The sequence below is a fragment of the Pelodiscus sinensis genome, chromosome 3 (genome assembly GCF_049634645.1).
Source record: "Pelodiscus sinensis isolate JC-2024 chromosome 3, ASM4963464v1, whole genome shotgun sequence".
NCBI classification, from domain to species: domain Eukaryota; kingdom Metazoa; phylum Chordata; order Testudines; family Trionychidae; genus Pelodiscus; species Pelodiscus sinensis.
In genome coordinates, this window is record NC_134713.1 from 29,184,383 (window position 1) to 29,209,647 (window position 25,265).

At 41.2% G+C, this 25,265-nt stretch overlaps 1 long non-coding RNA gene and 1 pseudogene across 2 annotated transcripts in view; one reads left to right on the forward strand and one right to left on the reverse strand.

The window, feature by feature from the left end:
* The window catches only part of LOC142827778 (uncharacterized), a 167,378-nt gene that overhangs the window by 134,759 nt on the left and 7,354 nt on the right, over positions 1-25,265 (forward strand). For both annotated transcript variants that reach the window (XR_012902530.1, XR_012902529.1), the window contains exon 2: positions 11,698-11,834. This is a non-coding gene — a long non-coding RNA (uncharacterized LOC142827778). The remainder of the gene's footprint in view (positions 1-11,697; positions 11,835-25,265) is intronic.
* On the reverse strand, positions 3,542-5,695 carry LOC142827519 (uncharacterized; annotated as a pseudogene).

Genomic DNA, 25,265 nt, shown 5'->3' on the forward strand with positions numbered 1-25,265 from the left:
ATGCTCTCTTGGCAAGAAAGCTCCAACGGCCATTTTAGCCATAGGGCTTTCTTGCACAAGAAATCCCTGCTGAGTGTCCCCACTGCCCTCTTGCGTAAGAGTTCCTGCGCAAGAGGGCTTACACCTGTTAAAAAAGAGCATAGCTCTTGCGCAAGAAGCCCTCTCTTACCATGCTGTACTGTAAATTTCCTTGCACAAGAGTGGGCGGGCAGTGTAGACGCTCTGCGGATTCTTGCGCAAGAACAGCCATACTTGCGCGAGAAGCTGTGAGTGTAGACATAGCCTAGGATTTAGGAATTGATGTCATTATTTTTGTTCAGAACTTTTTTTGTTTGTAGTGAAAAAGGAGATTTGATAATCCCCAAAGTTTTTCAAAATATTCTGTGTTTCACCAACTTGTTTGTGTCAGGAGGGAAAAAAGGCTAATTTTAAAGGCACCGTAGTCCAAAGGATAAATTACTGAACTGGGAGCCAAAAGACTTGGCTCTGCTCTGACCTTCTGTATGACCTTGGGCAACTCACTTCTCTTCTTCATATGTTTTTTTTCTCTCATCCCTTCTAATGCTTCGGTGGTTGATGCAGTTAATGAATGTGGAAAGTAACACCATGTTCTAGACTTGTTTTATATTTTGTCATTAATGCCTGGTAATTGATGGTGCCAATCATACAAATTACATCCTCTTTTATTGGGCACTTCCAGCTCTACATGGAGAGTAATTTCAGGTAATTATCATGCAAGCCAGCTGCTTGCCAGCACATTACTGCAGGCCTCCCTTGCTGCTGATGATGACTATGCCACCCATTTGATCTCCACGGTAGTAGTTGGGAGGAGGACCTCCTGACTACAGCTTTCAGAATTTCTGAAGAGGGTCCAAAAGTTGAGGCCCTCCTTTTGGATAGTACCAAACTCTTTCTTGACAGCATGAATGAATCTGTATGAATTTTAAAGAACTACAGGGTTAGTGTATTCTTTTGGAACATGCACAACTGCTCACAAGAGTTTAGTATGTCATAGATGGCACAGAGATCCCAACTTTAGGATTTCCCAGAGATCATGCAACCATTCATATAAAGGCCAGAGGTTCCAGAGAAGAAAACCAATTGCTTTTCAATATTTGGCTTTGCAGCCTTTTCCCTCCAAACACCAATTTGGATGGACAATGTGGTTGTTTCCCTGAATTATCACCATTCTTTGTGATGTGACTAAATTGTGGTTTCACCCGAAGCCATTATATGAGTGATGATAATATTCCTCTCAGATCTTGTCTCTTAATATGCACTATAGGTAGAGAAAACTTGAATCCCAACAGACAGTTTCTCTACATTCTTACCAGCTGAATTGCTTCACCTGCCTTCTTCCCATCAGGGACTACTTTTATGACTTCTGAAGCACTTGGGAATCAATCGCTATGGGCAGGTGAGTTTTGGAGATCCTCTCCACAGGGTACTTAATTCACTTTTACGTCTCTTCCACCTGCTAACCTCCCATCTGTATCCCACATAAGGGACCCATAGGATTCATCCTTTATTGCTTTAACCCATTGACTCCCCATAGCTCTTCAGCTTTTAGATGAAAACACCTGTTCTCTTGCTTTATACCACAATTCTTTCTCCTTTAGCTATGTAATTTACTGTACTAACCACTCAGTGCTGCAGTTCATATTAAAAAATGCTGTAAGAATCAAGTTGTCTTTTGTTATTTGGTGTGATCTGTTATGTTGTATACAATCATAAAAGGAAGTTCCTGTAAATTTTCTCAATTCCAGGGAGAGTAATTCAGATTCCAGACTGCCATCTCATTCTCCAATGCTCTTCTTCACCCATCCTCCCACTCCCTCTCTTTTTGAAAGTGATGTTATTGATAAATAAGTACAATTATAAATTGATATGGATTAAATGTTACTACATGTCTTTGATTGAATGTAAGAGACTTGTGCCAATCAAGATTGCTTCTACACCCACTAGTGGAACACATACTGAAATTAAGCTGAATAACCTAATTTCTACCTTCTAGTAGCTTTCCTCTGGCACAGTGCAGAAAGGGCAAAACAGAGGCAAAAGAGGAAAAAAATTAAAAAGCAGTGCCAGCTATTTGGAGAAGTCATTGTTTGCCTGCACTGAGAACGAAAGGGGTACCATTTGGCAACATAGGGTGCCAATGTGTTGGTTCCAGCTAATAATCATTGTATGAATCAAGCTGTATGGGGAGCTGTCCATTGATCAGCCCTGATTGCTTCCACCTACTGGTGCTAATGTGCAGAGGGCAGGACACAGCTGCTTGAACAGGGTTCCCATTATCCTTTGCTGTGGATAGATTTGCCCTATGGGATGTTTGCTTTCTAGCCATGCCAATTTTCTGAGTGCATATTTGTATGGCTCTGAGCTAAGACTGTTATACAGAAGTGCTTTGTCTAAATATGTTGTTCCTTCCTTCTTTTCTCCTGTCCCTCCTCCCCCTCGCCATCACTGGAGAAACTGTCTGTTGGGATGCAAGTTTTCTCTAATTATAGTGCATATTAAGGGACAAGATCTGAGAGGAATCTCATTATCACTCATATAATGGCTTCAGGTGCAACCACAATTTAATCACATCACAAAATGAGTTTTTCAGGGGCCTTTCTTAGCCTATAAATATAGCTGTCTGCTATTAGAAAAGTTTATTAAAGCAAAAGTTCTAAGCCAGATAGTACTGGTGATTATGGGCCCATTTAATAAGAATATTCAAGAGCTGCAACCTTTATTTAGGCTTACCATGTAAGAATCCTACAATACATATATTGTCTCCTCATAAATGAAGGCAGATAATTTATAAACTTCACATGGACTTATTCATGTATATAGCAAAATTTAATTTTATAGAAGCAATCTGTTCCTGCAGTGTGCAACCCTTCCTTCAGGAAACTGCATTTTTAAGAGGGGAATCTGAGAAATTCTGGTGCAGTGAGGAAGGAAGGTGATGAAGCCAAAGGTAGCCCTGTTAGTTTCACTCCTTCAAACCTAGCACTCAACCCTGAAAGCATGGTATATGTGTGCATTTTTTTCCAGTTCCCCTTCTGACTGGTATTTGCCCATGTTCTCTGCTCTCTATTCTCACATCCTTGTGGAATGGTCAGGAACTGAGACAGGAATATTCTTTCTAACCTTTATGCCTGTGGCATTTTTTTACAAAATTACATGCAAACTAGGCTGTCAAAATATTAAAATTAAATGAGAGATTATAAAAACAATAGTGGTGATTAATTCCTGTTTTAAATTGCACTGTTAATGATAGTATACATTTAAAATATTTTGCATATTTTCTACATTTCCAAATATATTGATTCCAATTACAATGCAAAATACAAAATGTACAATGCTTTAAATTATTTTGATTAGAAATATTTGCACTGTAAAAAAAAATAGTCTTTTCAGTTCACCTCATACAAGTACTGTAGTACAACCTTTGTCATGAAAGTGCAACTTTCAAATGCAGATTTATATTTTTACATAATTGTACTCAAAACCAAAAATATAAAACTTTAGAGCCTACAAAGCTTTAGTCCTACTGCTTGTTCAGCTAAACACTAAGGCAAACACATTTGTTTACCTTTATGAGAGATAATGTTGCCTGCTTATGATTTAAAATATCACCTGAAAATGAGAACAGATGCTTGCATGGCACTGTTATAGCTGGCATTGCAAAGTATTTACATGCTAGCTAAGCTGAACATTTGTTGGCCCCTTCATGCTTTGGCCATCTGTCCAGAGGACATGCTTCCATGCTGACTATGTGTTCTGTTCGATAACAATCCAAAGCAGTGCAGACCAATGAGTTGGATGCCATCTGAGTTGGATGCCATCAACAGAAGACTGATTTTCTTTTTTGGCGGCTTGGGCTCTGTAGTATAAGCATGGACTTTCCTTCTAGCTGGGGGTGTTTAACTCCCCATCTGCCTCCAGTCCTGCCACTGCTACACCCCTTCCCCCAAACCTGTCTCTTCCCCACCTCTTCTCCACCTCCTCCACCAAGTGTCCTGCATCCCTGCTCCTGCCCCTCCCTTACAGAGCATCCTAAATGCCACAAAACAGATGTTTCATGGTGGGCAGGAGGTGCTGGGAGGAAAGGGCAGGAGTTGGTTAGTGGGGCTGCTGGCAGCCAAAAGGCACTGAGGGAGGCCTTGGGGAGTGTGCTTGGCTACTGGTAAGAGCTGAGCACTGCTAATATTTCCCCACGGGTACTCCACCTTGGGGCACCCATGGAATTGGCACCTATGCTCTATAGTTTTTGCACCAGAATTTTGCTCTTTTAAGACTTCTGACAGCATGTTCCACAGTTTGCCCCTCCCTCTCAGATTTGGGAAGACATTACAGATTCTTAAGCCTTGTGTCACGGGCTGTAACTCTCTTTAGAAATCTCATACCAATACCTTCCTGGCATTTTGTCAGCTTTCCAGTGAGAGTATTCTTAAATCAAATGATGTAAGCTGAGTCTTCATCCGAGAGTGCCATAATACAAAATATATAGCAGAATACAGGTAAAACCATGGTGCAAGAGATTTACAATTCCCACCCAAGATGTTCAGTCACAGAACTGCAGGGCTCAAATAGAATTTCTAGCTCTTGCAGTTTTTCAAAATCCTTACCTGTCGGCACTGATTGTACTTTTGAAGAGGGAATGTGGCTGCAGCTTTATTGCAAAGTAGGAACTGAACCATACCCGATTCAAAGCTCCATCTAATTGAAATATCTTGTACAAGAGGTTCTTGCTTCTGTCAATTTACAGCTGCTTTTATTCCTAGCTCTGCTTTGTTAGCTGGACTGTGTTTGAAATGGCCCACAAGTTTTCTATGTTTTGACAGCATGTTTTCTAAACTAGCATCGCTGAATGCTACTGTAATGGATCACTATAGCCTCTGAGCAATGTACATCGTGGTCAAATGGCAAATGACTGTCTACAGCTATCATATTACATGCACTGTCAGTAACTAATTGTTACCTTTTCTTGAATATTCCATTCTTTTGTGCCATCCGAGAAATGCTCTGTACATGCTTCAGCATAATGTCTCTTCAGTTGTTTCTTTCAGTTGTCTCTTCTATGTTTAAAGCAAACGAATGCCATTTCCATACAGTATCACTCTGAGGTGTGCTGTGACTGCCAAGTAAGCTGTATTGCTCCAGGATGTCCAATGATCTCTAGTCTAAGCAACAGTTAATGCATTTTCCAGAAGCTCCAACTGTGTAGCTTCTAGTTGTGATATAGGACATGTATTCGTGATGCAATGGTTCTTCGGGAGGGCAAGTTGCATGACCGATAAGATGCAATTTGAATAACACTACTCAGCCCTCGACCTTTTGCACAGTCCACAGCTATCCACTTTGCAATAAGCTGTTCTACATTGTCTAATGTATGGACTTGTAGCAATTCTGAAACTCTGTAAGCATACACTTTCGTGGTTAGTCAGATTTATTTGCTTTTGGCGGGTTATCTGTAGCATAACAACTGAAGGTGAAAGACTGCTTAGCACATAAGTGGCATTGCATCCTTGAAGTACTTTGATGGTATTGGAACTCAGTATTGAAATAGCTATAGATAGTTATCCAGAGAACCACTCAGATTTTTTTTTAATAAACATCCCATTTAAAAAAAAAACCTTGAACTTTTGCTGCTTTGTTCCATTGCCTTTTTCTGATATTTAATCACTCCAGTAGCATCCATCATGCAATGAAGTACAGGAAATGAAGGGAGTCAAAAGAGAGGTGTGCAATTAATGCTAGATTAAAAAAAGTTAATTTGTCTTGTGTTAGTCAGTTCTGTTAACTGTTATTAATTCTGGCCCCTCCAAAATAATAATTCTACAATTGAAAGTTGCAGTTTTTTGATAGAGAATGAACTATCATATGTGTATGAGGCAAACTGAAAAAATACTATTTTATCTTTTCATAGTGCAAATATTTGTAATAAAATAATATAAAGTTAGCACTGTACATTTTGCATTCTGTGTTGTGACTGAAATCAATGAGTTTAAAAATGTAGAAAAATCCACAAATATTTATAATAAATTTAAATTGCTGTTAACAATACAATTAAAACTGTTTAATCATGATTATTGTTAACATAGTTAATATGTTTTGTGTTTGAGTGGACTGCAATTAATTGAAAGCCCTAACAAAAATATGAATAATTTACATTCAACAAAGTCAGGGAAAGATTTTTTATGATTAGAATGGGCACATCCATTCTTTTTTCATTTTTACATAGCTGGAGTTGCCTTACCCTTAGAACACAGGGGCCTTCCATTCCTATCTGTTTTAGTACTACTGTAATGGCCATTTTGGCTACTTGAATACATTTCTTGTGCTCCAGCTGAGGAATGCTATTGGCACAGAAGCACATTAGCTCATTTAAGTAGCCTTACTGATGTAAGTGTGGCCCACACTAGGAGGCATCTCATTAAATGATAACTGCAGCATATTGCTGTAGAATGCAGGCTTTAACTGCCTTTGGGGGCAGAGGAGCATAGCTGCTGTGCTCATGATAATTTAAAAAGTGAAAAAACAATCTAGGTTACTGGAAAGAGAGAGTCTGGTTTTGCTCTTACTTTTGACCAGGGTAGATGAGAAGTAACTAAACAGAAGTTGATAGGCTGGTATCAGTGTAAATGAATTTAGAATAAGGCCCTGAGTATAGAAGGACTGGGGGAAGGGAAGAGATGACAGGAAGTGAGAGGGATGGGAGTGAAGAGGGAGAATATTTAACCGCTTTCTATGTTGCACTTCTGTGTTCCTGGACCTATGATGTTAAGGGTCAGACACGTAGAAGAACATAATTTGTTGGGCAAAAGTCAACATGGTTTCTGTAAGGGGAAATCATGTCTTACTAATCTATTAGAAGCTTCAGGGAGTAGCTGAAAAAACCAACAAATGGTCTGGTAGCACTTTATAGACTAACAAAACATGTAGATGGTATCATGAGCTTTCATGGCACAGCCCACTTCTTCAGATGACCGGAGTTATGAGTTTAGAATGTGTACACCCCAAATAAATAGAGGGGAAAGGGAGGGAAGAAAAAAGGAGGGGGTGGGAAACAGAGCATCAGTAAGTATCTGAAGATTGGATAGTTAAACTGAAGCTGATAAGACTCAAAGTCTATCTATTGACTCCCATGTTAAGACAACTCCCCCCCCCCCCACCTGAAATGAATTATTTCTGGTAACTGTGCCACACAACCACATCATAAGCCTCCAGGAACCCAGTCCTGCAACCAAAAATGATGCCAACTCTGCCCACATATCTATACTGGTGAATTCATCACTGGAGCCAACAACATAAGCCACCAAATCAAAAGGTCATTTGACTGCACATCCAGTAATTTGATCTATGCTAGCAGTGCCCCCACTGCTATATATATTGGACAAACTAGACAGTCTCTGTGGGAAAGAATCAATGGACACAAATCAGATATACGCAAAGGAAACATACAGAAACCTATTAGTGAGCATTTCAGTCTTCCACATCATACTTTGAAAGATCTCGAAGTAGCTGTCTTGTCACAAACCCATTCTATGAGCCAGATCCACAGGGAAGCATTGGAATTATAGTTCACCCTCAAATTCAATTCACGTGCTAATGGACTCAATCGTGATGAAAGTTGGTTGGGACATTACCAGTTTAATAGCCATTGAAGGTGCAAACAGCTCTCTTTGTAGTATCCTTCCTGACATGGGAGTCTATCTATTGACTTTGATTCTTATCTGCTTCAGTTTAACTACCCAATCTTCAGATACTTACTGATGTTCTCTGTCTTCCACCCCCCTTCTTTTTTCTTCCCTCCCCTTTCCGTCACCTATTTATTTTGGGTGTACACATCCTAAACTCATAACGCTGGTCATCTGAAGAAGTGGACTGTGCCCACAAAACCTCATGATACCATCTACATGTTTTCTTAGTATATAAAGTGCTACCAGACCATTTGTTGTTTTTAATCTATTAGAGTTCTTTGAAGGGGTTAACAAACATGCACACAAGGGGGATCCAGTAGACATAGTATACTTAGATTTCCAGAAAGCCTTTGACAAGGTCCCTCACCAAAGACTATTATGTAAATTAGGTTGTCATGGGATAAGAGGGAAGATCCTTTCCCTGGATTGAGAACTGGTTAAAAGACAGGAAACAAAGGGTAGGAATGAATGGTAACTTTTCAGAATGGAGACGGGTAACTAGTGGTGTTCCCCAACAGTCGTTCCTAGGACCAATCCTATTCAACTTATTCATAAATGATCTAGAGAAAGGGGTAAGCAGTGAGATGGCAAAGATTGAGGATGATACTAAACTGTTCAAGATAGTCAAGACCAAAGCAGAATGTGAATAACTTCAAAAAGATCTCACCAAACTGAGGGTATGTCTACACTACCCTCCTAGTTTGAACTAGGAGGGTAATGTAGGCATACCGCACTTGCAAATGAAGCCCGGGATTTGAATTTCCCGGGCTTCATTTGCATAAGCGGGGAGGCGCCATTTTTAAAACCCCGCTGGTTCGAACCCCGTGCAGCGCGGCTACACGGGGCATGAACTAGGTAGTTCGAAATAGGCTTCCTAGTTCGAACTACCGTTACTCCTCATTTCACGAGGAGTAATGGTAGTTCGAACTAGGAAGCCTAGTTCGAACTACCTAGTTCGTGCCTCGTGTAGCCGCGCTGCATGGGGTTCGAACCAGCGGGGTTTTAAAAATGTCGGCTCCCCGCTTATGCAAATGAAGCCCGGGAAATTCAAATCCCGGGCTTCATTTGCAAGTGCGGTATGCCTACATTACCCCGCTAGTTCGAACTAGCGGGGTAGTGTAGACATACCCTAAGTGATTGGGCAACAGAATGGTAAATGAAATTGAATGTGGATAAGTGTAAAGTAATGCACATTGGAAAAAATAACTCCAGCTATACATACAATATGATGGGATCTAATTTAGCTACAACTAATTGGGAAAGAGATCTTGGAGTTATCGTGGATAGTTCTCTGGAAACATCCACGTGGTATGCAATGGCAGTCAAAAAAGCTAATAGGATGTTAGGAATTATTAAAAAAGGGATAGAAAATAAGATGAAGAATATCTTACTGCCCCTATATAAAACTATGGTACGCCCACATCTTGAATACTATGTACAGACGTGGTCTCCTCACCTCAAAAAAGATATTTCGGCTTTAGAAAAGGTTCAGAAAAGGGGAACTAAAATGTTTAGGGGTTTGGAACTGGTCCCATATGAGGAGAGGCTAAAGAGACTGGGTCTTTTCTGTTTAGAAAAGAGGAGACTGAAGGGGGATATGATAGATGTATATAAAATCATGAGTGGTGTGGAAAGGGTGAATAAAGAAAAGTTATTGTTCCCATAATATAAGTAGAGGATGCCAAATGAAATTAATGGGTAGCAGGTTTAAAACTAATAAAAGAAAGTTCATCTTAACACGGCACACAGTCAACCTGTGGAACTCCTTGCCAGAGGAGGCTGTGAAGGCTAGGATTATAACAGAGTTTAAAAAAGAGCTAGATAAATTCATGGAGGTTAGGTCCATAAAAGGCTATTAGCCAGGGTGTAAGGAATGGTGTCCTTGGCCTCTGTTTGTCAAAAGGCTAGAGATGGATAGCAGGAGGCAAATCGCTTGATCATTGTCTTTGGTTCACTCCCTCTGGGGCACCTCGCACTGGCCACTGTTGGCAGACAGGATACTGGGTTAGATGGACCTTTGGTCTGATCCAGTATGACCATTCTTATGTTCTTATGTCTTACCTTTATTTATAAAGGGAATGAACAGCAGTACAAGCTGAATCTGTAGTCTGGCACTCTCTGGTCCACCAACATCCATGGTCCGGCATGTTTTTAGTTATCTGGATGTCAAGTTATCATGGGTGTAGTTAAGTTTCCCAAGGTCCCATAGAGTTTGTCCTGGCTCTCAGTGTTCTTTGTTGTTTAGTTCTAATTTATTCCTAAATGTCTTCTAAGAGTCCAGTAAAAAGTGGAAGTATTAATACTGCTAGATAATATTAACCTCCATGGTTTAGCAAATTCTCTGGTTCGTCAGACTACAGATGTTCAACCTGTACTCTATTGGATCATCCCAGTTCCCTTTGGGGTCTAAATCTTCTCTTACTTGCACTGGCCCAATTTAAGTGTGACTTACTTGAAATCAATGGACTTACACAACTGAAAATCTAGTATAAGTAAGTGAAACAAGCTCTAGATATGCAAAGGCACCTAACGTGTTAAAAAAAGAATTATTAGAAATGGGGAAAAATACTGACACTTAAAAGAAGCAGGTGAAGCTAATAGAAAGAGCTTTACTGAAAGGGGTGGTAAGATAGTGTGCTGTGTAAGACAGGAGTTAGCTGAAAGAAGAAAATAATTAAATTCAAATAGAATGATAATTAAAATATAAGCGAGGAGAAAAGAATATATTAAAAAGGCAATAGGAGTGCAATAGGAAATAAGAAAATGTAAGAACTAGGAGGGAGGAGATGAACAGAAATATCTTTTATCTAAAGCAATAGTACAAAAAAAGCAGCATTTTTTTATAAGATACCTTTTTTGGATTGACAGCCACCCTGAAAGATCTCTAAGGAAACCAATTCAATTCAACTATGACTCTAGTTAATTAAGATACCAAAGCATGTTACTGATTTAGACAGCAATTCAATGCAGTTGTAGTGAAGTTGTCAATCAGCATAACTACAATCCAAATTAGATTTAAAAAAAAAAGGTTTGATCCTGCTCCCTTTGATGTTAATGGCAAAATCCTATGGAGCAGGAAAAAACCTAGTATAGGAAGGGGAGTTGTGAACTGGCTGAATGACTATTAGAGACAGGGAAGAACATGGCCATCAGAGGGATTTTCTGTGGGTAGGACGTGACTTGAACTACATGCCTGCATTGAGGCATGAAGGGGAGTAAGAACCAACCTTACATGTCGTCATCATAGGAATACAATTGAGTAGAGGGTAGGGGAATGGGTGGAACCTTAATTATTCCTCTCCTCTATGTGCCATCCAGCAGGGGTGGTGTAGGTAGCAGCAACTTACATTTCCCCAGAGAAAGGGGAAAGCAGGAAGAGATTTTGCCTCAGAGTTCAGTACAGTACATCCCAGAGCTACTTGAAGGAGGAAGCTTTTTAAGCACCATACTTCATTCAGATAAAAATGTAAGCCTTATTGGATAGCTTTGCAAAGTATGGACGCAATTCTGCAAAGAGTTGAAAGTGTGAGTTATTTTGCCTCATGTGAGTAGTCCTGTTGACTTAAAAGCACTACTCTCCTTCAGAAACGATGGCCATGTTAAATCTTTGTCACTTTGAGTGCTGTTGGGGGTTGGGAGGAGTATTCTTTTGGTTAAGGCAATGGACTAGAAGTTCTGGAACTGAAAATATCTGGGTTTAGTTCTTGCTTTTCCACAAACTTTTTGTGACCTTTGGAAAATCATTTAGTTGCTCTGTAAAATTCCATCTGTGAAATAGAGATGCTAATTTCCAACTCAGTGATATTATATAGATAATCCCCATAATGTTTGTGCGGTGCTTGGGTCCAGTGAGAGAAGCTATATAAATACCTGGACAAATTAATGAAAATAAACAAGGTCATTCCAACCTCCAGCTTAAATATAGTACTAAATTCCTGTAAAGGGAAAGTAGGTTTGTAAGCAGCCATGGGGTAAATCTCTCTCTCTCTCTCATATACAGGTGAAATTCAGGATATAGGAAAGCAGAGATTAAGTATGTGAAGCAGTACTGTGGTTCTGGTCTTTTCCTTGTGACACATGTGGAAGAGGGCATGGAAACTGAAGCTATGTCTACACTACAATGGTTTTTCGAAAAAGGTATGCAAATTACTCTCTGCCTCCCATTTCCAGCTTTTTGACAGAGGCTAGGGTCACCATTCCTGCCCATCCTGGCTTAATAGCCTTTGATGGACCTATCCTTCATGAATCTATCTACAGTAAATCCTATGTTACCTGGCACGCTCAGGGATTAGGGCATTCCAGTTATCTAAAAATTCCGGTTATCTGAGGATCCCATCAACCTAGGAAAAAACAATGGACAATAATAGTAAAACTGAAGTTTTTAATATTGGTAGTTTTGTAGCGTGAGGCAGTTGGTCTTACATTTCTATTTTGAGTTAAAGATGATTAGTACTTCTTAAATAAAACATTGTTAAGCCAATCATGGTAAAACAAGCCAGGCCTGTGCACCTGAAGATGTGACAGTATTGTGGCTGGGGGCAATGCCTGTTAACAAAGTTTTCGGGTTAACAGAGTGCCTGATAACAAAGGTTTCACTGTAGTTCTTTTTTTGAACCCTGTTAAAGTCCTGGTCTTCACAATGTCCTCTGGCAAGGAGTTCACAGGCTGACTGTGCATTGTGTGAAGAAATACTTCCTTTGTTTGTTTTAAACATTCTATCTATTAATTTCATTTGGTGACCCCTAGTTCTTGTATTATGGTAAGGAGTAAATAACTTTTCCTTATTTACCTTCTCCACATCAGTCATAATTTTATAGACCTTTATCGTATGCCCTCCCCCATTCTCCTCCCACTTATTTAATCTTTCCTCATAAGGCAGCCATTCCAAACTCTTAATAATTTTTGTTGCCCTTTTCTGAACTTTTTTTTCGCCCTTTACTCCTAGGAAAGGCATCTTTATCCTCAAGATTTATTTCAATAAGACTAGATTTAAAGTATTATTTGGAATCTGATTCTCTGGAATTAAATTGAAATGTTACAAATGTTACCACTATTGGTCCAATTGGCTGAGGTAAATATAAAAATGAGGGATTTTTAATCATTTTTGAGCTATACTTGGTCTACATAATAGCAACCATGGAGTAGATTTTTCCAAAGCACCTAAAGGACTTTGGTGCAAAAATCTCTTAGGTGCTTTGGAAAAATCTCTCCTTAAATGTTGGTCATAAGGGTAAAGTCCGCTACTATTATAACTCCATTACTATGACTTCTAAGATCCTGAAAAGCATGTAATATACCCACTTTTGTACTAACACAATAACAGTTTCTATGTCATATTTGTAGTTGTCTAGATATACCTATGTATAAATTTTAAATGGGTGTGAACTATTGAGTCTTAGAAATGTATTTTAAATTGTCTTTTTTTTAACATGATGATTTCCTTTCTCAGGCACATCTGGTCTCTTTGTGCTATTTACAGACTGTCCTAGAAAGCTGGGCTGAGAATATTTGCAGTTAGTTTAGTATGTCACAGGAACAGAATTTAGCTCTACTCTTAAACCACAATCATTTCTGTAACAGGCATGTTGGCCAACAAAAAGAATGAAAGCTGAAGGGCATGAAAATAGATAGGCTGCGAGTGTTAGAATTTTGCTTGCAGCGATCCCAGTTGGAGTATGTAAAGGACTGCATAAACTGTGAAACAAGGGATAGAGTTAGCACTCATCAGGAATGACCAGTTAAGGAGGATGCTAAACACATTAAATCCCACCTAGTGGTACAATTGTGAAATGTCAAATTGACTTTCGTGAAGATCTACATGTATGTTGGTGTCTGTTTACACATAGTGGAGCTAGATATGTGTACCCACACTTAATATAATTCTTTATAGTTAGTGATTTAAGTTAAAAATCATGCGAGTTTATAAAATGAAATTTTTCGAAGTTTGGAAAGATCTCTTAAGACACCATGGGACCAAATTAAGACTATATGGCTGAGTATGCATGATGGCGGTCTTTATTACATGATCAGAGTCTACTTTTACCATGGGACCCCTGCCAGATTCAGCACACTGCATGTCTGATGCTCACTGAATTGGGTAGCTTGTTCAGTATTTATTTTTTCCCCTTCATCATTCATGCTGTGAAGCCAGGCATTGTTTACTACACAAAATCTGCCCTGAATTCAAACTCATTATTTGCCTCATGGCAAACTCTGTAGTAACTGAGCACTTTACAAACAATGAATTTATCCTCACAACACCCACAACACACAGCAAGTATCTTTATCTCCATTTTACTGGGGAATTGAGACACAGGGAGAGTCAGGCCATAATTTTCAAGTGTCTTAGGACTGAAGGATCTCACACTGGGGACTTATACAATGAGGAACACACACTTTGTGGCCCCCTCTGAAAACTATGGATCTATTGCATTGTCTAGCCTGACCTGGAAAGTTTGTGGCAGGGTCAGGCAGAGAAACTAGCTGTTCTAAGTCCTTAGCTAATGACTTAATCACAGTCTTCTCTCTCTCTCTTCTTTCAGCTTCTTTCCTATTTTCCTATGTGTGTTACAACTTTCACACATACTGGGGCAGGCATTTGATATATGACAGCCCTGCTCATTCACAAAGTGCCATCCCTCCCTTGCAGGCCCAACGATAAGGGAGAGCAAAGGGGGCAGCTATCTTGTGGCTTGATGATTCAAAAGAGCCTGCAGCATCTGTCACAGTAGTGACAGCAGTGGCAGCTAGAGTCCCGGACCCTTTAAATCGCCACCACAGCTATGGGCAATTTGCTCCAGGCAGCGCTAAGGGCTTTCTGGGGGAGGCGCGGCATGGCCTAGGCGGTGCCGAAGGCTGGTTGCTCCACTTCTGACTGACCTCCTGCCCTTTCCGGGAGCATGGAGTGCCCCCACACCTGTCCCAGGGGTACATCAATTCTGTCAGCCCCCCTGCTTAGTGTATTTTACAATATTGTACTGCAATATTGCCGGGGGGTCCTAGTATTACATAGTATGTGTTGTGTTGTGTGACATGGTCTCACCCCTGGTGACTGGACATAAGACGAGAATGGGATCGGGCTAGAGACTGAAGAAATGAGGGATATATTGTATTTCTGACATAGAGGAAATTGTGGGAAAGTGACAATCTTGGCATTGCATCTACACTGAGAGGATGCAGAATAGATTAATAGCAAGCTACAATGAGAAACATTTTGTGGCTTGTCAGTATCTTGTGGCATGTTACCTCTCTCATCTCCACACACTAATATAATTTTGCCTTTTTTCACTTTACTTCCATTATTTTTTCCTATGGGAAAGAATCCTGGGATAATATTTCTCTGGCTATCATGGTGAAACAATTTAAGAAAGAGAAAAGGATTGATCGGGACAGCAGGGGAGGGCTCAAAGAACTTTCCCCCCTTGAAATTGTTTGTAAAGATGGATTCATGAGGGGCATTTTGTTTTAAAGCAGAAAATTAAAAAGACAAAGCAGGGTACAATTCTGCAACAATGACATGTGGCAGCTGAAGTCAAGGACTACTCCTAGTTATAAGTTTTACAGGACCAGACCTGAATTGTTGCATGCAACATTGCAACTTTTCATAAACTCATCATTTTGAAATTACTAAGGTTCATAGAGGGTTTTCTAATTACTTTGATTTGTGTATAATATGAATAGACCCAACAGAGAAAAAGACAAAGATGATTGTTAGAATCTTGCCAGTATGATAAACAAATGAGTAGCAGTCTTTAGAACACAAAATCTGGGATTCTTCCAGTTTTCAGATATACATAATATTCAACAGGGGGCGATGGCATTAAAATGAGGCTTACACACTCTATACTGCACTATTCTTGCTAGGATAACACTCCTGTGCAGCAGCATTATAATTAATAAATCTTTCTAGAAGCAAAACTGCAAGGTCTTTTGTGGCAACATAACTTTGTATTCATAGCTGCTTTCATTTTTCTTGTCTTTTCTCTCCCCCCCCCCCAACAGAAAAATAATGTGGGTTGATGCTGTGGTCTAACACAATAGGGGCTAATGAATAGAGCTTGCTGCACTCAAGAGACTGCAGTTCAATTACTGCTGGTGCCAGTCAAGTCAGAAATATTAACCATGGTAACAGCTGCTTTCTACTTCTGTTGGGTGAGGCAGTCGCTCTTTGAAGTAGCTAGTGTCCGGTGAGGGAAAGACATTCTAAGAGACAGAGAAGCAATGAGTCAGAAAAAGCTACTAGGCAACAAAGGTAGGCAGTGGCTGGTTAATAATCCTTTAGGACTTCTTGGCTATGTCTACACTGTGGCGCTATTTCAGGATAGCAGAAGTATCCCAAAATAGCTATTCCGTGTCTTTTGAGTGTGCCCGTTATTTTGAAATATAATGGGCGTGCTACTAAAATATATATATTCAGGATGGCTAGCCATGCCATTGCTGACCACTTCCTGTGCTACTACAGCTACACTACTGTTTTTGTTATTCTAGCTTGATCAGAGTTATGTCAGCTACTCGAATTGGGAATCACACCTTGAGTTCCAAGTGTAGGCATAGCCTGCGTGAATACAGTGCCTAGTAAAATGGGTCCCTCATTTCCCCATTATAATACAAATATCAACAATGGGAGTCCAACCTAGTGCCCTGATCTAACCAGACCATCTGTCCCATGTCTGGTAATGCTATTTAATGTTCAGCAGACAATGTGTGAAAATAGAAAATAAATGCCCTCTGGGACAGATCCTTAACTGTTGTAAACTGGCATTGGTCCACTGATTTTGCGCCCTCTGAAAATCTGGACTAGCATTTTTATTCCTTTAGCTTCTGTTTCCCCATATCCTTCTTATAAAATTTTGCCAGATGATCATCCTTCCAGTGTTGTTGGCAAAACCATCACTGAACCATTTTGCATTCCCTTTCCATAGTCCTACTCCAGATTTTCATTCTTCCTTTCAAAGAGGAATAGAAGATCCTTAAAGAGCTGTTTAAGGATTGTCTCTCCCTCACCTGAGTAAAAATATAGGAAATTAAATCTATTTTCTCTTCCTTCTCATTGCCGCTGTTTTCCCCTCGCTACTCTTGGGAATATAAATTAAACACAGTTCAATACTGTAACTGAGAATTACAGCATTATTTTAGCAGTGGGCCCCTGTTTATCCTGACTATCTCCCTTCATTATTGCCTCGCTTCAGCTCTTGTTTGCTGTATGAAGAAAACTCACTGTCTCACTGACAACGTATGTATGGTTGAATATGGATTTAATCGCAGTGTGCGCTTTGTTTCCAACCTAATAACTAGAGCTGGCTGAATGTTATTCAGTCCACTTCTACTAACAATGAATTCCTTGTTTTTAACCCTAGCCTTGCAATCTGTGCAAGCAAGTCAAAATAAAATAAAAAATCTAAGAGACTTAAGTAGGTGCCAGACCACACATGGAAGTGGCACATTTTGATCCCATGCCTTTCGTTTTCCTTTCTAGTGTAAATCTCATAAATTGCTGTTCATATTTTTAATTCTGTAGAAAGGTTACTGTGGCTCTTGGTATGGTAGTCTCCATTAAAAAGTCAATGTTTGTCCACATGCAGCTACCACAGTTATTTTCTGGCGTAAGTATGGTATCTCAGTTATCCGAGTTTGTTGTGACTGTTTGTAAATGATTACTTTCCAACAATTGCAGGAGGCCAATAATCATTAGAAACACAGCACTAGATAGGACCTCCTGGGTTATCAAATCTAGTCCCCTTCAGTTGCAGACAGGTCCATAATCCTATTACTCAACTTTTTAGCACAAGTGTTCCTACAGAAGGGCAGGTTCTTCTTGTATTTAGTTTAGCTTCTTCCCTTGAACTTATGGCACCAGATTCTCCACTACCTTGTATCTTTTGTAGTAATTGATATTAATGGTAAATAGTGCCAGATTGGAATGGCAGAATTTTATACCCACTCTGCACTGATGTCTGTGTCTACATAGGGTATGACACAGTGGAGAATTAGGTCCTCAGAGTCTGACTGATTCATCTGTCATTTGCTGTGCATGTGAGGATAATAATATTACTTACAACAAATGACCGTAAGGACAGGGAAAACTGCATTCAACTGATGTTTGCCACAGGATGGGTCACTCGATATGGCAATATATCTCTGCTTGGTTTTATGGTGTTTTTGCTCCCTCCTCACATCACAACTAGCTACGTGCAGCCTGGATTCAGCTTTATGTAGTGTACTGGTTGTTCATTGTGCAGACCACTGTTGTATAACGTACCTGCAGTCTGTCCCAGTTTCTTACTCACCGACATCTTTGCTTTGCTAGGTTGGACTAACATGATTGCTGTGATGCAGTCTACTACCCCGTAGTTGCCACCTTAGGCTGTTTGATATTCCTGAGATACTTTTATGGGACTATATCAAGTAACTGCATGATGCTTCTGGTGTGGAGAAAGGGGATTGTGAGTCTACCTGCTGTAATATGTAGTGCTGTTTTTATTATATTTGCAGCAGAAGCTCTGTAATCCTGTGTAGGCATACTGCACTCTACGTGCCTTTCCATCTCCATTTCAGAGTTTTTCACGCAGTCGTCCTTTAACTGCATCATTTGCAAACCAGTGAAAAAGTGCATTCTGTAGATAAAAAAGGGTAAGCTTCATGCAGTTCACTTTCCTGGAAACCCCATGTATCCCCTTCCCACACCTACCATTAGAAAAGGGGAAGGAGCATGAAAATTAGAGTACAAAGTGAAATGAACATAGAAGATGTGTACTATACATATACAGTAGGAGTAAGAAAGTAGGGAATATGCTGCTGTTGACAAGCTAGACTGTTTTCACTTGAACTACATCTAGGGATTTAGAATAGATTTAGACGTGAGTGTGGAACTGCAATACCACATTGGGAACTCAGGGAGACATTGAGCTCCAGAGAGGGTGCCTGAAATGGGGATGGAGCAGGACCATGGCCTGATTTCTTTGTGCTGCCTCCTGCCCCTTCTGCATTGGATTGAAATGTAGGAAGTCAGAGCTTCCCCAATGGAGAGGATGTAACAGAGTCTACGGAATGCAATTCTGCTTGAACACTGTTGCCACACAATTTGCAAGAGCCATGAGAATTTCTGGAATGCAGATCCTTTACTGTGAAATCCATGAGTGCAGAGGTAATAGGTTGTGTGGTAAAGGGAAAGGAAAGAGTTATTTTAAAAGGAAGTGCTGTATCTGACTTCTGTATATGAAAAACATAGACACTACACTGTAAATTAGCTGTCTTTGCAGTTGCTGCTTCATGTTATGTTGAAGAATCACAGCCCAAACATTTAATATGTACAAAGGCTGTAATTTATGAAGCTGGAATCAGACACCCATATATCAGAAGCATCAGTATCACAAAAATGAAATCAATCTAACAGCATATCTGCTTCAAATTGAATTACCTTGGAAGAGTATCTCCGGGTATGTCTAGACTGCATCCCTCTGTCAGCAGAGGGATGCAGATTAGGCAGGTCGACATTGCAAATGAGGCAGGGATTTAAATATCCCGTGCCTAATTTGCATAAAAATGGCTACCGCGTTTTGCCGACTCAGCACTTTGTCAGCAAAAAGCAGCAGTCTAGAGGGGGATCTGTCAAGAAAGAAAGCCTTTTTCGACAGATCCCTTATGCCTCTTGCAAGGAGTATAAGCAGGGGCTGAACTACTGCTTGTTATCAGCCAGCTAAAAGGAGAGAGCTTCTCTGGGGTGGTGTGCCCCCTACAATTGTTTAGCTGTGCAAGATAATTAACTGTTGATATGTAAATACAGCTCATGCCAGGATGGGGAGGGAATACGAGGTGAGGCTATGTAAATCCAATTCAGCCAGGGCTGATGGAGGGTCAGTGTTGGAATGGAATGTAGTGTATTGTAAATAATTTGGGGCTGTTGTGGGGGTCACAAATCATGATACCCATAAATATGGGAACTATAAAACATGCCACTAGTGCTTGCAGGAGAGACACCACCATCATTGTAAGAAGTCTCCAAGGAACAAGCCTCACCCTTTTCAGAGTTGAGGGAACTGAGCCGGGGGGAAGGGTTAAAGGGCTTGAGTCAGCCTGCTTCATACCTGCCAGGTGTGAGCTGTAAGACTGGCCCCACCTGCCCCTTTCCCCCTTTGTTTTAAGGACAGACCTAAAGCAGACTCTATGAGGAGTCTTTTTGCTAGTCCAGTGGAAGCTGGAATCCTTTGCCAGTCCAACTGGTGGCTAACGAGTTGAAATCACTAAGAGCTGAAATCACTGGTTTGGCTGGGAGCCAGACCCATTGCAGCCAGCGAGGAGTGGCTACCAGTGGCGTGGCGTGGCGTGGAGTGGCGGCAGGCGAGGAGCGGTGACCAGCGGTATGGCGCGGAGTGGCTGCAGGCGCAGAGCAGCAACCAGAGGCGTGGCGACCAGTGGCATGGCGCGGACTGGCATCCTGTGGCGTGGCGCGGAGCAGCGGCAGGTGAGGAGTGGCAACCAACAGCGTGGCATAGAGCGGCGGCAGGCAAGAATCTGAGACCAGCTGCATGGCACAGCTGGTAGGAGCGGCGGCAGGCGAGGAGCAGAAGCAGGTGACCAGTGGTGCAGCGCGGCTGGTAGGAGCGGCGGCAGGCGACCAGCGGAGCATCCAGTGACGTGGAATGAGACAGCTGGTGGAGCGTGGTGGAGTGACTCCTAAGGTGTCCGTATCTATCCCCCCCACTCGTATTTCTACCCAGGTTGGGAGGTGAAACCCTGCGAATGAACTGTTGGACTCTGGGTGGCAATGACCAGGGACAGAGACTTTTGGGGTGTCAGACTTTGGGACTTCAGGTGATTCTTGGCTGGGGGCAGGGGGCTTAGCTCATGTTTGGGTTATGAACTCTGTTTGTGGTATTTTCCTAAGTTAATGCTGTAAGACTTCTCTCTCTGTTTCATTAAATGTTTCTTTGCTACACTCAGACTCTGTGCTTACGAGTGGTGAAGCATTGCCTTTCAGAGGCACCCATGGGTGTGTGAATTTCCCAGGTTACTGGGTGGGGGCTCAAACCGGTTCTGTGTGAGATGGACCCCAAGATATTGAACCCGGCCCTGGTTGCTGCCAGGCCTACCTGGCAGAAGGGTTACAGGAGGTTTACAGGATCTGTCGAAAAAGGCTTTCTTTCTCGACAGATCCCCCTCTAGACTGCTGCTTTTTACTAACAAAGTGCTGAGTCGGCAAAACGCGGTGGCCATTTTTATGCAAATTAGGTGCAGGATATTTAAATCCCTGCCTCATTTGCAATGTCAACCGGCCTAATCTGCATCCCTCTGCCAACAGAGGGATGCAGTCTAGACATATCCTCTGAGGGATAACCATGTTAGTCTGTAATTTATAAACAATGAGCAGTCCTGTGGCACCTGAGAGACTAACATAGGGTATGTCTACACTACCCCGCTAGTTCGAACTAACGGGGTAATGTAGGCATACTGCACTTGCAAATGAAGCCCGGGATTTGAATTTCCCGGGCTTCATTTGCATAAACGGGGCTCCGCCATTTTTAAATCCCCGGTCGTTCGAACCCTGTGCCGCGCGGCTACACGCGGCACGAACTAGGTAGTTCAAACTAGGCTTCCTAGTGGAATGAGGAGTAATGGTAGTTCGAACTAGGAAGCCTAGTTCAAACTACCTAGTTCGTGCCGCGTGTAGCCACGCGGCACAGGGTTCGAACGAGCGGGGATTTAAAAATGGCAGAGCCCCGCTTATGCAAATGAAGCCCAGGAAATTCAAATCCCGGGCTTCATTTGCAAGTGCGGTATGCCTACATTACCCTCCTAGTTCGAACTAGGAGGGTAGTGTAGACATACCCAAATATATTAGGTTGGACATTAGGAGAAACTTCCTAACTGTCAGGGTAGTTAAACACTGCAATAAATTGCCTAGGGAAGTTGTGGAATTTCCATCACTAGAGATATTTAAGAGCAGTTTGGATAGACCTCCCTCAGGGATGATCTAAATGGTGCTTGGTCCTGCCATGATGGCAGGGGACTAGACTTGATGACGTTGCAAGGTACCTTCTAGTTCTATGATTCCATGATTATATCATGTGCTTTTCGTGGGTAAAACACCACTTCATGTATATACAGTATCTCTGAGCAGGGGGTTATTGTCGGAAGGATCTTTTCTGAAAATAGAACCAGAAACTTGTACCCCATAAAGATGAGATCTATGATGCTGGAACATTTAGCCTATCCCATACATACATTGACTTGTTAGAAGTTGAATTTAAAGTAGTAATTATTGGGATGTTTGATAATGCACTAGGGGTAGAGCTGACTGTCAAGAAGGCACAGTATTTTTTTAATGACTATGGGCTCATGTAGTCAGTGAGGCTCAGGTTGTGACAAAGGAGTATGAGGAAAGAGGGTGTAAGAACCCCACCTTTATAAGCTTACGCTGTCTACAAGGGGTCTGGTTATACAGTGTAAATGGGTGCCTATTTATAGAAACCTGCATATCCGCAGATAATCCACATTATACCTGGAGGTGTCTACATAAATGCATATGGGCACAGATAACCACAGCTCATTTTTGCAGAGAAAGATGCAGATGTGAGATGTAGATACAAATTTGGTAGCCATGCAGGGTTCTACCTGTTTCCTCTCTCTCCCCAGAGTAGGAGGACAGGAAGCGATGAGGAATGGGTTGGGCTTTGTTTCCAGTTCCCCTCTGTCCTTACTGGCAAGTGCACATGAGCTGACATAGGGATTGCAGATCGCTGCTAATAAGCAGCAGATTCCTCTCCAGCATTAGCAAGGAGGCTGAGGGGGAGAATTATGGCTCAGGGTCACAATGCCTCCTGGGGAGAAGCTCTTGCTCAATCTTGTGCCTAAAGTCACACTCTAGCTTTAAGGCTACAGAAGTGAATTGGAAAAATACTGTTGTGTATATAGCACAAAACCCGAGTGCCTTTATTTACTGTATGCAGTTCCTTTCTATTTCTAAGAATATTTCTTTCTGAAGTGACCGGAGCAGAATCACTCAGCATTTCATAGGCAACACTCATGCTGTGCTTTCCCTCTCATGGAGACTTTACTCTTGTTCTTTCTTATGCGTGTTTCTCCTATTTTGAAATCACAGTTGATTGATAATGCTCGTATTGCTCTTTCCGTAGGAGAAGACTAAGAACAAATAACTTTATTAGAAGATGAAGCACTTCTTGTTTCTCAGGTTTGGCTAGTTCAAGTTGGAACACCAGGACAAGAAGATATTGAGTGAAAATAATTTCAGTGAATGTCATAGAAAACCCTCATTTGTTATCCTGAAGGCAGAAACAGTTATCACTGACTACTTCTAAGAGCAGATTAACCCTTTCTGCTATCTCAATATAATAGAGCTAATATTAGGATTTTTACAGATAAAGAGTATACAGAAGAACAAAGGTGTCATTAAACAACCCACCTATTTGAACATTCTTCACTCTTGATTTTGATTTTAAGTCCATATACTGTTATACAATATAATATTTTGATAACGGTTGTTATAACATTGCATAACATTGGCACAGAGTCAATTGTAAACTAAAGATGGTGCTGTATTTCAAACTTGTGTTTAAAAGAGGGAGTGTGATTCAGTACCTCTGGAGGAAGGAAAAGAGTCCTAGGTAGTTCAGCTGCAAGCTAGTGGCCACTAAGGCTACGTCTAGACTACATGGATCTGTCGATGGAGCCATATAAAATAGTTTATTTGGCATAGGCAAAGAAGCTGGGATTTAAATTTTTCTTGAAGCAGTTTGGGCTTCCAGAGTGGAATATGTATTGTGTAGACCATATTTTTTCCCTTTACACAAATTGCATTTATTAAATAAGTATGTGGAAAACACTCATTGTTACTACAAGTTGAACCTCCCAAATCCAGGACTCTCTGGAATGGCAACATCTGTGGTCAGGGCCAGGGAACCCCAGCTGGGGAATACCTGAAATCCCCAGTAGCAGTGGGTCTGTGGTAGCTGGGCAGCCCCAGCCAGAAAACCCCTGGTGGCAGCAGGGCCAGGTGGCAGCAGGTGAGTCATGGTGGGGAGCCCTGGGAAGGGCTGGTGGGGAGCCCTGGGAAGGGCTGGTGGGGTCTGAGAAGAGCTGATGGCATCATGGTGGCCCCAGCAAGGGATCCCGGGGGACCCCCAGCAGCAGTGAGCAGGAGCCCCAGCCTTGGGAGCCTGGGAAGCCAGCAATGGAGCACTGACCTCCCCTGGCCCAGCAAACTCCCTGGTTCAGGACCGCCAGGTCCTGATGGTGCCGAGCCAGGGAGGTCCAACCTACTGGAATGAACTGATAAGGAGTGTGCAGACAAATAATTAATATTGCCTATTGTCCTCTTTTAAAGTGTAGATGGTGGAACATTTACTCATGTTGGTGGGCTGTTACTCAAACGAGTTGTCTCTTCAATGGGACTGCTCATGTGAATGGAGAATCGATAGTTTTTCCTTCAATCAGTTATCAATAGCTTTGCTGATAAGGAGGAAAATTAAATCAAATGTGTGAACTGTTTGTAATAAGCCAAGGTTAGGTTTTTAAATGAGTCACTCCTTACAGTTAGAGTCAATAAAAGAGTTCACAGAGTGGTAAAACTGCCATGCGCACCACTTTAATTTAACTGCACACCACTTCAGTCTGATTGCATGAGAGACATATTGCCTGGCTAAACACTTCAATATATTGATAGTGAAGCTGAGATGCCCTTGGGATCAGGCATTATTTGAATACGCAATAGTCCTTGTACTGTACATTGCTAGAGAGTTGCTTTAAATACAATAAATTAAAAGTAAAATCTTATACAAGGCAACATCGCTTGGTAATTGCTGTTTTGGAGCTCACGTCGCTGCAGTTATTTAGCTCAGCATTTCATCTCCAGCTGCAGCACAATTTTTGCCAAGTATAGATAAATGAAGTTAAAGTTATTGGCAACCACTAGTTCTGTAGCCCTGTTTCGAGTTTATAGTTTTCATAGGAATGGCATTACTTTATTTCTGTAGCAGGCAATTGTTCTGCGGTCAGAGCTTTTCAGCTTTAATGTACATGTAACATTTTCAACTCAACTTTATCAGACAGACCCTGGTAAATAGAATGAACAGATCTTTTTGCCTGAGAAATGTTTCACATTAAATATGAGGGAGGAGCAGGGACAGAATGTAAACGTAATTCAACATATTTAATGAAATCTCAGTACAGGCTCTTCAGACAGTGTTTTCAGCACTGGATGTCTAACTACTCCACTGAGTGCTAATTTCATTCCATTGTATTATACAGACATGTAACATGGTCTGTTTCATCCAGACCATCCCACTAAAGACTTGCTAAAGTTACTAGGTGGTTTCCGTACAACTTCTCTAGAGAACCATTCTAAATAGCTGCTCTAACAAACCATAGGTTTAGTGCATAAAAACAGCATATAATTTTTTCTTTATATTTTCTAAATCACTTTCCAAATGCTGACTTCTTATTATAAGAAACTGAAAACATGGGATTTCAGATATGTTACATGCCTTTTTCGTCCTGCTTTCACACATTTAAAAAAATCTTATAACTATTTAATATGTTTCCAATCAGTAAATA